This window comes from Eriocheir sinensis, chromosome 44 (assembly GCF_024679095.1).
Source record: "Eriocheir sinensis breed Jianghai 21 chromosome 44, ASM2467909v1, whole genome shotgun sequence".
Classification (NCBI taxonomy): Eukaryota; Metazoa; Arthropoda; class Malacostraca; order Decapoda; family Varunidae; genus Eriocheir; species Eriocheir sinensis.
Window position 1 is genome coordinate 3,321,421 of NC_066552.1, and position 11,812 is coordinate 3,333,232.

Consider the following 11,812-nt stretch of genomic DNA (forward strand, 5'->3'; position numbering starts at 1 on the left):
GCTACGCTTTAAAATGGTGTTAAATTGGCGTAGATGGTTTAAGGATAGGAACAGCTGACCTTAAAGGGAATCCATGACTATATAGGCCTACAGAAAGGTGGTTTAGAGGGTTCAAATAGCCTACCTCACAAAAGGCTACGGGTGGAATAGATGAAGTAGACTGAATAAATAAATAAATAAATAAGATGGTTAAGAATATAAGAGACAGAGAGAGAGAGAGAGAGAGAGAGAGAGAGAGAGAGAGAGAGAGAGAGAGACAGACCGACTAGAAGTTAAAGGTAATATATATAGTCGGTCTGTCGACGAGGACTGGCGTGTCTCTCCTGTAACTATGGAAAGACGGAGACTGATAGCAAGACACAAACAGCTGATTACCTCGGACTGAGAAAAAAGGAAAAAAAATGTTATCATGTGAAGGTGAAGAGGAACACTTGAGACAAAAAAATAAAATAAAGTGATAATACAACAGCTGACGTCAGGGGGAGATAAAGAAATGAATGTGGAAAGAAAAAAAGAGGCAGAAAAAGCTGACCTAGTAAAGAGAAGGAATAGAGGAAAACGAGGAAAGAAATATGTGTAACTGAACCCCCCCAAAAAATTTAAGGAGCAAAGAAAAAAAAAGTAGAGAGGAGAAGAAAAAAAGAGGAAGAGATGAAGAATAGAGAGAAAGAGGAAGAAAACGAAGAAAAGAAATACGTGTAACTGAGCCCAAAAATTAAGGAGAAAGGAGAAGAAGAGGAAGAGAGGAAGAATACAGAGAAAGAGGAAGAAAACGAAGAAAAGAAATACGTGTAACTGAACTTAAAAAATATATTAAGGAGGTAGGAGAAGAAAAAAGGAAGAGAGGAAGAAAAGAGAGGAAGAGGAAGAAAACGAAGGAAAGAAATATGTGTAACTAAACCAAAAAAAATATGGAGGAAGGAGAAGAAAAAAAGAGGAAGAGACTAAGAAAAGAGAAGAAGGAGAAGAAAAAAGCAAGAGAGGAAAAAGAGAGAGGAAGAGGAAGAAAATGAAGAAAAAAAATGCGTGTAACTGAGCCTAAAAAAAAAACATTACACAGGAAAGAGAAGAAGAAAATAAAAAGAGAGGAAGAAGAGCGAGGAAGAGGAAGAAGAGCGAGGAAGAGGAAGAAGAGCGAGGAAGAGGAAGAAGAGCGAGGAAGAGGAAGAAAGAGAGGTAGAAAAAGAGAACAGAAAACAACAGAAATGATAAATGAGAAACAAAATAAAAGATAACAACAAAAGAAAACACAGAATGATAAAAAAAAACGAAGCAGAAATCACGTTTAAAGGAAGAAATGGAATAACTAGAACACAAACAAACAAACAAACAAACAAACAAACAAACAGAATATAGCAACATAAAAAAAGACACAAAAAACAACAACAAAAAGATGAGAAAAGGACGTTAAAGAAGAAATGGAATAAGTAGAACACACACACACACACAAAACTAAAAGGAAGAAAGTGCAAAAAAACAAACAAACAAAACACACACACACACACACCAACACACTAAACCGGGGTGAATTTTTAAAACGAGCTTAGACATACTGTGACATCACGACCCCAAGGACTGTATTTGGCCCGCTTGAAATGTCTACAAAGTGTGACGTGAATAATACGCGACGTCGACAAGAAAGAGAGACAGACAGATGGACAGACAGTTAGAAAGGCAGACCCCGACACACACACACACACACACACACACACACACACACACACACACACACACACACACACACGAGGAGGAGAATCAAAAGGAAGAAGAGTAAATAAGGGGATAAAGGATCTACTCTGCAACGTGAGACGAAAAAAAAATAAAATAAAAGGTCAAAATACCCCCCTCCTCCTCCTCCTCCTCCTCTTCTTCTTCTTCTTCTTTCTCTTCCTCTTCCTCTTCCTCCAACTCCTCCTCCTCCTCCTCCTCTTCTTCTTCCTCCTCCTCCTCCTCCTCCTCCTCCTCCTCCTCTTCTTCTTCTTCCTCCTCCTCCTTCCTCCTTCTCCTCCTCCTCCTACCTACGTTGTCTTTTCATCTCACCGCAGAGGCAAAAGTCGAACTCTTCCCCTTTCTCCTCCTCCTCCTCCTCCTCTTCCTCCTTCTCTCCTTCCTCCTCCCCTTCCTCCTCTTCATCAATACCACTCTCGCCTCCCCTCGAAGGATCGACAAAAGGATCCTTCCCTCCTCGACGCTCTTTTGTTTCTTTAATAAGAATCGGAATCTTTTATGGCTTCTAGCGGCGCCTTGCCCCCTCTCACTCTCTCTCTCTCTCTCTCTCTCTCGCCGATCTCCTCCTCCTCCTCCTCCTCCTCTTTTTCCTACCATTCTAGTGTATTTTTTACCTTGATCTCTCCTCCTCCTCCTCCTCCTCCTCGTGACGTAGGTGATTTTTTATTTTTGGTTTGTGTGTGTGTGTGTGTGTGTGTGTGTGTGTGTGTGTGTGTGTTTTATGCTGCAATGATTGGCGTTGAATTAGAGAGAAGGAAATTAATCGAGGAAAATATTTGTATACCGCTGACCTCTCTCTCTCTCTCTCTCTCTCTCTCTCTCTCTCTCTCTCTCTCTCTCTCTCTCTCTCTCTCTCTCTTGACGCCTTCAGCTTTAAATACGTCGTTATCATCGTTGTTATGGACGTGGCATAACAGGTGACCTTGTTTTTATATTAAGAAATCAATTTGTCTTCATATCAATCCCCAAGAAAATACGGTAAAGAAAACACAAAGTACGTAATTGACTGCTCTTTCGGCCACCTCTTCGGATTCTTTACAGGAGCAGCGAGTAGCGGTTTTTTTTTTTTATTGTTTCTTTTATTTTGTGCCCTTGTGCTGTCTCCTTTACTGTAAAAAAAATGTTACTATGGTCGGTTGCACGAGAGCTGGCGGGGCTAATCCTTCAGGGGTGACTCGCGGACTTGGCATCATTGTTTGGGTGACGGTCTCCGCGCCGCTCATTGGCTGTTGTTCACTAAGGGCCAATCTTACAGTCCAATGCAGCAAGTTTGTAAGCTCCCCAGCCAAACACAACACACGACGAAAATTCCTTGTATAGTGTTTGGCGTTGATATAAAAAGTAGGAAAATTTAGGATTCCACACAGAAAATCTCTTTAATATCTGGTACCGAGTAGAAATAACGGATCATTGTGGAAAATATAGTTTGGTTTAGGCGCTTACAATGACTGTGCTGGACTGTCGAACTGGCCCTATGGTTAAGACACACTATACGATACCAAGACCCGAGAGCACTGAGGTGAAAGTTCAAGGTGTGACTGAGTGTGTTGGAGTGATTTATTTATGAGATGTTAATGCTGTAAATAAATAAACCAGGTGAATACAGGTGTGAGAGGTAAGATGCAAGCAGGTAAAGGTGTCTGAGTAGAACTGTGAACTGTATATTGTAAGAAGAGTATAATTTATGAGATGGTAATGATGTAAATAAAGAAATCAGGTGAGTAAAGGTGTGAGAGGTGAGATAAGACAGGTGAGATTAAGTTGTCTGAGTGGAAGTGTTACCTGTACATTCTTACCTGTATGAAGAGTTTAATTTATGAGTCCTTAATGATGAGAGGAGAGGTTAAACAGGTGAGAGTAAGTTGTGAGTGGAAGCGTTACCTGTACATTCTTACCTGTATGAAGAGTTTAATTTATGAGTCCTTAATGATGAGAGGAGAGGTTAAACAGGTGAGAGTAAGTTGTGAGTGGAAGTGTTACCTGTACATTGTTACCTGTATGAAGAGTTTAATTTATGAGTCCTTAATGACGAGAGGTGAGGTTAAACAGGTGAGAGTAAGTTGTGAGTGGAAGTGTTACCTGTACATTGTTACCTGTATGGAGAGTTTAATGTATGAGTCCTTAATGATGAGAGGTGAGGTTAAACAGGTGAGAGTAAGTTGTGAGTGGAAGTGTTACCTGTACATTGTTACCTGTATGGAGAGTTTAATCTATGAGTCCTTAATGATGAGAGGTGAGGTTAAACAGGTGAGAGTAAGTTGTCTGAGTGGAAGTGTTACCTGTACATTGTTACCTGTATGGAGAGTTTAATGTATGAATCCTTAATGATGAGAGGTGAGGTTAAACAGGTGAGAGTAAGTTGTCTGAGTGGAAGTGTTACCTGTACATTGTTACCTGTATGGAGAGTTTAATGTATGAATCCTTAATGATGAGAGGTGAGGTTAAACAGGTGAGAGTAAGTTGTCTGAGTGGATGTGTTACCTGTACATTGTTACCTGTATGGAGAGTTTAATTTATGAGTTTTTAATGATGTAAATAAATAAGTCATATGAGTAAAGGTGTTGCACGCGAGGGGAGACTAGAGAGAGTTAGTTGTTTGGGTGGAATTGTTGCCTGTGAATAATATGAAGAGTTTTATGAATGAGTTTTGTTGTTATAGAGAAATACATAGATGAAAAAGCACTGTTACTATACAAATCATACCTACACCCACGCTCATCCACCCACACCCACACCCACATCCACATCCTCACCCAGAGCTACCCCGCCCCCACCCACCCCACCTCACACCCACATCCTCACCCATAACTACACCCTCACCCACGCTACACTCACACCATCCACATACATTCCACCGGCCAGTCAGATTCATGATATTACTTAGTGGGTCAACATAATAACGTAGATAAAAAGTTAATTGATTAGCTCTGGAAAGAAACACTCCTATTCCTTTGTATATCTTTCCCTCCCTCGTAAAAATGAGGAAATGAAAACCTGTCCAGAAATAACACGAAAAACACCAACCCTAATGACTTCACACCTGCCCTGACAGTCTCACACCTGCCCTGACAGCCCCACACCTTCCCTGACAGCCCCAAACCTACCCTGACAGCCCCAAACCTACCCTGACAGTCCCACACCTACCCTGACAGCCCCAAACCTACCCTGACAGTCTCACACCTACCCTGACAGCCCCAAACCTACCCTGACAGTCTCACACCTACCCTGACAGTCCCACACCTACCCTGACAGCCCCAAACCTACCCTGACAGCCCCAAACCTACCCTGACAGTCTCACACCTACCCTGACAGTCCCACACCTACCTTGATGGCCCCATACCTGCCCTGCCTGCCCCCTCACACACACTCCTATAAGTGAGGTCTAGGAATGCTTTAGAAGGTAGTATGTACGCTTGGTTATGGAATGTGAAGAATGTAATATGGGAGGAGAAATACGGTTTTGAGAATGACTACCAACACCCAAATAAACTTTTTTGTTATTACTAGTTCCTTTAACGTTACACAAAAGGTCTGATATTACGTAAGAAGAGAAGAGGTTGAAGAGTACAAGGAGGTGGAGGAGGAGGAGGAAGAGGAGGAGGAGGAGGTAGAAGAGGGTCTGAAGTGGCGGGTGAGACAAAGACGATAAGATAATATGAAACTGCCTGGTAATGGATTTTTTTTCTTTTCTTTTTTTTTGTATGAAGCGAAAAAGTTTTGAAAAAAAAGTATATATCAAGTTTTTGCATTTCCCTTGTTGTAATGTTTTTTTTTTCTTTCTACAGCAAAGGAGACGGCTTAAGGGCAACAAAAAGGGTGTAGAAAAAAAAAAAAAGCCCGCTACTCACCGCTCCCACAAGATAAAAGTAAAGAGTGCCCAAAAGAGAGGTCAATTTCGGGTACATGTATCTAGCTGCCTATCTATCTATCTATTTATCTATCTATCCATTTATCTTCGGTTTTGTCAATGTGTTTATCTCTACCTCTGTCAGTCTATTTGCCTCTTTATCTAATCGTCAATATGTCTATCTACCTATTTCATTATCTATTCCATAACCTCTTGTCCCGAAATTGACCTCTTTTCTGACCTCTTATTCTGGTTCCTTTTATTGGAGCAGCGCCTGGAGGTCTTTTTTTGTTGCTTCTTTGTTTTAGTGCCCTTGAGCTGTCTCCCTTGCTGTAAAAAAAAAATCTATCCGTCTACCCGTCAGTGTTTCGTTTTCCCTATCTGTCCCTTCGTCTGCATCTCTATCTATCTATTCTATCTATTTATTCATTAACATCTATATCTATCTGCTAAAGGAGCCAGCTATATCTAAATCCACATGTGACTTTTCATATTTTTTTTACAGTACAGGAAGCAGCTCAAGGGCAAACAAATAAATGAAAAAAAAAAATAACAGCAGCCCGCTATTTCTAGATCCACACCTGACTTTGATTTCTCTTTTTCTACTTATCTACCCCTTTGTCTGCACCTCTATCTATTCTATCTATTTATTCATTAACGTCTACATCTATCTGCGGGAGGCGGGGTCGTGGGGTCAAGCCAGCATATCACACAGAGGCAGAGAGTTCAATCCTAGCTCACGGCGGCTTCTTGGTGATAGAGGAAGCGTTGTCTAATATTTCTCTTGCACGATTGATTCTTTGAGCTTATATCTATCTACCAGTCTAGTTATGTATCCCTCTATCTATCTATGTATCCATCTAATTATCTATCTATCTATCTGTGTGTGTGTGTCCTTATCTAACTATCTATATAAAAATCCATCTACATATATTTCTAATTTTTTACCTCTCTCTCTCTCTCTCTCTCTCTATCTGTGTGCATCCGTGTCTACTTACATACCTTAACTACGTAATCATCTATATATTCTTCCACATATCTACCTATCTATCTATCTATCTATCAATCTACTTGTGTATGTGTCTGCCTCTCTGCTTACGGATCTATCCCTCAATTAATCAATCAACATGTGCCTCAAAACCAGACAGAGGAAAGGTCAGATCCAGGCTAATACATAACACAATAGGCATGAGCTCTGTAAACCCCGGAAGGCAGAAGCAGCGAGAAGGAGGAGGAGGAGGAGGAAGCGGAAGAGGAGGAGGAGGCGGAGTTGGAGGAGCTGGGCAACAAATACAACATCACTCTGCGGGGAAATCACGGCTAATATCACTGTCCAATTATTCCTTAACTGATGGGAGGATTTATTAGCGGCCGCGGGTAATGGAACAGATGCAAATAGGTTACGATTCTTTCCATACGGTTCGAGTTAAGTGGTAATAGGTTTCGATGTTGTTAAGTGTGGTGTGTGTGTGTGTGTGTGTGTGTGTGTGTGTCTGTCTGTCTGTCTGTATGGTATGTTTGAATGTCCCACTCCCTACCTAACTCTATCTATCTAGTTATCTCTGTATCTATCTACGTGTGTGTGCCTTTCTATGTGTCTCTATGTGTCTGGGTTTCCATTTTTCCGTCTGTCTGTCTGTAAATAAATTGTTGTTGTCAGTTTAAAATTTCCACTTCATTCCTTCCTCTCCCTTCCATCTGGCCTTGAAAATCGTTGACGTGTGTGTGTGTGTGTGTGTGTGTGTGTGTGTGTGTGTGTGTGTGTGTGTGTGTGTGTGTGTGTGTGTGTGTGTGTGTGTGTGTGTGTGTGTGTGTGTGTGTGTGTGTGTGTGTGTGTGTGTGTGTTTACTAGCGATATATACAGACTCAACGATGCAATTTGTTTTGAGACGGTAAGTTTGGCGTGTGTTTATGTGTGTGTGTGTGTGTGTGTGTGTGTGTGTGTGTGTGTGTGTGTGTGTGTGTGTGTGTGTGTGTGTGTGTGTGTGTCCGGTCCCATTCAAATTTTGGGTTTCCTTCCGCCGATCTCTCATGTTTGCATTCCATTTATATCACTGTGTGTTTACTGTATGCTAATGGTGCGTATGTGTGTGTGTGTGTGTGTGTGGGGGGGGGGGGGGGGGGCGGGCGCAGGTAAGCAAGCAATCACCTGTGCGCGACTTTTCCTCCCTCTGTTGTGTGTTTCGTAAAGTTTGTCGAGTCGTCATGGTTCGTGCCGCGCCCTGATTGCTTTTAATTAACGCTCTGAATCAACAGCAACAGCAAACCTACCTAGTCACTGTTCAGCCTCCCTCTCTCTCTCTCTACATCTCTCTCTCTCTCTCTCTCTCTTTATCTATCTATTTATTTATCTATCTGTCTAACTATATATTTGTTCCCAGCCGTTCCTGACAAAAATTCAAAACCTACTAAGAATGAAAGAATGGTAGTCTCCGTAATAGGTTTCCCTGTTACTCTTTACCTCATTCTTCGTCTTTCTTCTTTTTTTTACAGTAAGGGAAAGAAAGCAGGTCAAGGGCAAAAACAAATGAAAAAAAAAGACAGCTATATCTAAATCCGCACATGACTTTTATATTTTTTTTACAGTGCAGGAAGCAGCTCAAGGGCAAACAAATAAATGAGAACAAAAATAAAAAGTAGCCCCCTGTTTCTAGATCCACGCCTGACATTGATCTCTCGCGCGTAAGCCAACAAAACCATCTCAAAAAATAGACTGAATAAATTTAATCTGGAAAGCCTTGTTACATTACGCGTGGATTGGCGTCCTTACTCTCTCCGTCTCATCTTTCGCATCTCGCAACACACACATGACTTTGAGGTGTGTGTGTGTAATGAAAAATAAGAACTAATAATATGAAATTAATCTTAAAACTGATGTCTCGTATGTCAGTAAGGAAAGGAACACTGATTAGGTAAACTTAAAACTGATGTCTCGTACGTCAGTAAGGAAAGGAACACTGATTAGGTAAACTTAAAACTGATGTCTCGTATGTCAGTAAGGAAAGGAACACTGATTAGGTAAACTTAAAACTGATGTCTCGTGTGTCGGTAAGGAAAGGAACACTGATTAGGTAAACTTAAAACTGATGTCTCGTGTGTCAGTAAGGAAAGGAACACTGATTAGGTAAACTTAAAACTGATGTCTCGTACGTCAGTAAGGAAAGGAACACTGATTAGGTAAACTTAAAACTGATGTCTCGTACGTCAGTAAGGAAAGGAACACTGAATAGGTAAACTTAAAACTGATGTCTCGTGTGTCAGTAAGGAAAGGAACACTGATTAGGTAATCTTAAAACTGATGTCTCGTATGTCAGTAAGGAAAGGAACACTGATTAGGTAATCTTAAAACTGATGTCTCGTATGTCAGTAAGGAAAGGAACATTGATTAGGTAAACTTAAAACTGATGTCTCGTATGTCAGTAAGGAAAGGAACACTGATTAGGTAATCTTAAAACTGATGTCTCGTATGTCAGTAAGGAAAGGAACACTGATTAGGTAATCTTAAAACTGATGTCTCGTATGTCAGTAAGGAAAGGAACATTGATTAGGTGAACTTAAAACTGATGTCTCGTATGTCAGTAAGGAAAGGAACATTGATTAGGTGAACTTAAAATTGATGTCTCGTATGTCAGTAAGGAAAGGAACATTGATTAGGTGAACTTAAAACTGATGTCTCGTATGTCAGTAAGGAAAGGAACATTGATTAGGTGAACTTAAAACTGATGTCTCGTATGTCAGTAAGGAAAGGAACATTGATTAGGTGAACTTAAAACTGATGTCTCGTATGTCAGTAAGGAAAGGAACATTGATTAGGTGAACTTAAAATTGATGTCTCGTGTGTCAGTAAGGAAAGGAACATTGATTAGGTAAACTTAAAACTGATGTCTCCTATGTCAGTAAGGAAAGGAACACTGATTAGGTAAACTTAAAACTGATGTCTCGTGTGTCAGTAAGGAAAGGAACACTGATTAGGTAAACTTAAAACTGATGTCTCGTATGTCAGTAAGGAAAGGAACACTGATTAGGTAAACTTAAAACTGATGTCTCGTGTGTCAGTAAGGAAAGGAACACTGATTAGGTAAACTTAAAACTGATGTCTCGTGTGTCAGTAAGGAAAGGAACACTGATTAGGTAAACTTAAAACTGATGTCTCGTATGTCAGTAAGGAAAAATCAAGACCAACAATACGTAGATTAACCTAAAACTGATCTCTCGTAAGCCAGTCAAGAAAAAAACAAACAAACTGCAGGAGATCGGATAACATATAAGCCATCAGTCGAGTCTCCGGTTGTTCTATTTGCTCTCTTTTACATGTATATCTGTTCTTAATTCTGTGTTGTGTCTGATGCCATTTATTTACGTTTCAACTATGTCATATTCTAAGTGTTTTGATAAAGCTACTCAATAGGGCTTTATGACGTGTTTAACTCTTGATTCTGTGCTTTATCTGATGTAATTTGCTTAAAGTGTAACTCATTTATATTGCTAAGTGTTTTGATAAAGCTACTCAATAGGCTATCATGATTAACTTGTATTTTGAATCTCTATACAATGAATCTGAAGCCTTTACTAAATATTTATCCTCTTCCATTCTCGTACTCAAATTATACATACTATTTTATCACTGTTTTGATAAAGCTACTCAATTCGCTATTGTAACATAACTCATTTGTTTTTTAAATCTCTATACCAGGAATATGAAGTATTTAATAAACATTTATTTTACTCCACCGCCGTTGCTTGATATGTAGTGTTTCATCAATGAGTGTTAATAAATCTACGTAACAGGCTTGTATAACGTGACTAGCTTGCATTTTGAATCTCTGTACAACGAGTTTGAAGTCTTTATTTAACTTTTATTTTAATCCCCTTTCGTAGGCGGATTATATTTACACCCACATGAAGTGAGAAGTATTAAAGTGATGTAAGGAGATCAAAACAGCTCAGGGAGATTGTTGTTTGTGCGGATTCAAAGAAAGACGCAGCGAAGGCCATTTCATAATATCGGTGCTGCGCGTGACACCGTGAGGAGAGGAGGAACAGGTAAGGACAGGTGAGAAGTGGTGGAGCAAAGGTGTTTAAATGTCCAGTATATGTTTGTAAAGACTGGGAATATCTCTCTTCTGTTTCCTTGTTTTGTTAGTCTTTTTTTATATATTCTAAAATTTGAACGCAATTTCTGTTTAATATAATTGTCAAGTCTCCTTCATATTTTACAGACTGAGATAAAGCGTCATTTGGATTGTTTTCGTTGCTCTCTTTTCGTAGTGCAGAATTAACAAGGCACTCAGCGAAGGACGTTTCATAATATCGGTGCTGCGCGTGACACCGTGAGGAGAGGTGGAACAGGTAGAGGTGAGGAATGGTGGAGCAAAGGTGTTTAAATCTCCAATATATGTTTGTTAAGATTGGATATAACTCTCTTCTGTTTCTTCATTTTGTTAGTCTTTTTTATACATTCTAAAATTTGAACGCAATTTTTGTTTAATATATTGTCAAGTCTTCTTCATATTTCACGGACTGAGAAAGGTCATTTGCATTTTTTTTTTCTCTTTCCGTAATACAGAATTAACAAGTGCGCTCTGAGTATTTTTTTTTTTCTTGCTCTTCTTTACATTTCAGATCAAGACAAAAGCGTGATTTATGTTCCAAAACTTAACAAAGCGCAATTCATATTCATATTTCCTTAATTACTCTTCTTTTCATTCCATATTTTGAGAAAGCATCATTTGAATTTTTTGCTTGTCTTCTTCATGTTGCAAAATTTAAGAAGTCACATATTTTATCACAATTATCTAACTTCTCTTCATGTTTTAGTATCTGAGTAAGTCATTTGAAAATTCTTCGTTTGTACTTTTCATATATTTTTTTTTAACAAGTCACAGATTTTATCACAATTATCTAACGTTTCTTCATATTTTAGTATTTGAGAAAGAGTCATTTGAATATTCTTCGTTTGTACTTTTCATATATTTCTATTTACACCTTTATTCTCTTCCTCTTCTTCACATTTCATAATTAAAAACGAAGAATTGGGATTTATTTATATTCTCTCTAAAGCCTTTCATCAAATAACTTTTCATTCTTCACACATCGCCTCTCAATCAGCTCGCTCGCTAATTTTACTTCGAATTTCGTTGTTTTTATTATCGACAAAACTCATAAATTGCAAGTTACTGTAAATGGGATTGTCTGGTTATATGCATACACACCACCACCACCACCACCACCACCAAC

At 39.3% G+C, this 11,812-nt stretch overlaps 2 long non-coding RNA genes across 6 annotated transcripts; one reads left to right on the forward strand and one right to left on the reverse strand.

Annotated features, from left to right (window-relative positions):
* Positions 1 to 3,361: 3,361 nt before the first annotated feature.
* On the reverse strand, positions 3,362 to 5,290 carry LOC126980294 (uncharacterized). 4 transcript variants are annotated; one of them, XR_007733056.1, is made up of 4 exons: positions 5,009 to 5,290; positions 4,210 to 4,828; positions 3,709 to 4,108; positions 3,362 to 3,510 (listed from the first exon to the last, which is right to left on the reverse strand). It is a non-coding gene; the product is annotated as an uncharacterized LOC126980294 (long non-coding RNA). The 4 variants fall into 4 exon arrangements; XR_007733058.1 differs by having other exon boundaries at positions 4,210 to 4,808; positions 4,989 to 5,290; XR_007733057.1 differs by having other exon boundaries at positions 3,709 to 4,007; positions 5,009 to 5,289.
* Positions 5,291 to 7,972: 2,682 nt separating this feature from the next.
* On the forward strand, positions 7,973 to 10,302 carry LOC126980645 (uncharacterized). 2 transcript variants are annotated; one of them, XR_007733436.1, is made up of 4 exons: positions 7,973 to 8,593; positions 8,965 to 9,017; positions 9,495 to 9,600; positions 9,707 to 10,302. It is a non-coding gene; the product is annotated as an uncharacterized LOC126980645 (long non-coding RNA). The 2 variants fall into 2 exon arrangements; XR_007733435.1 differs by lacking the exon at positions 9,707 to 10,302 and having other exon boundaries at positions 9,495 to 9,687.
* Positions 10,303 to 11,812: the final 1,510 nt, after the last annotated feature.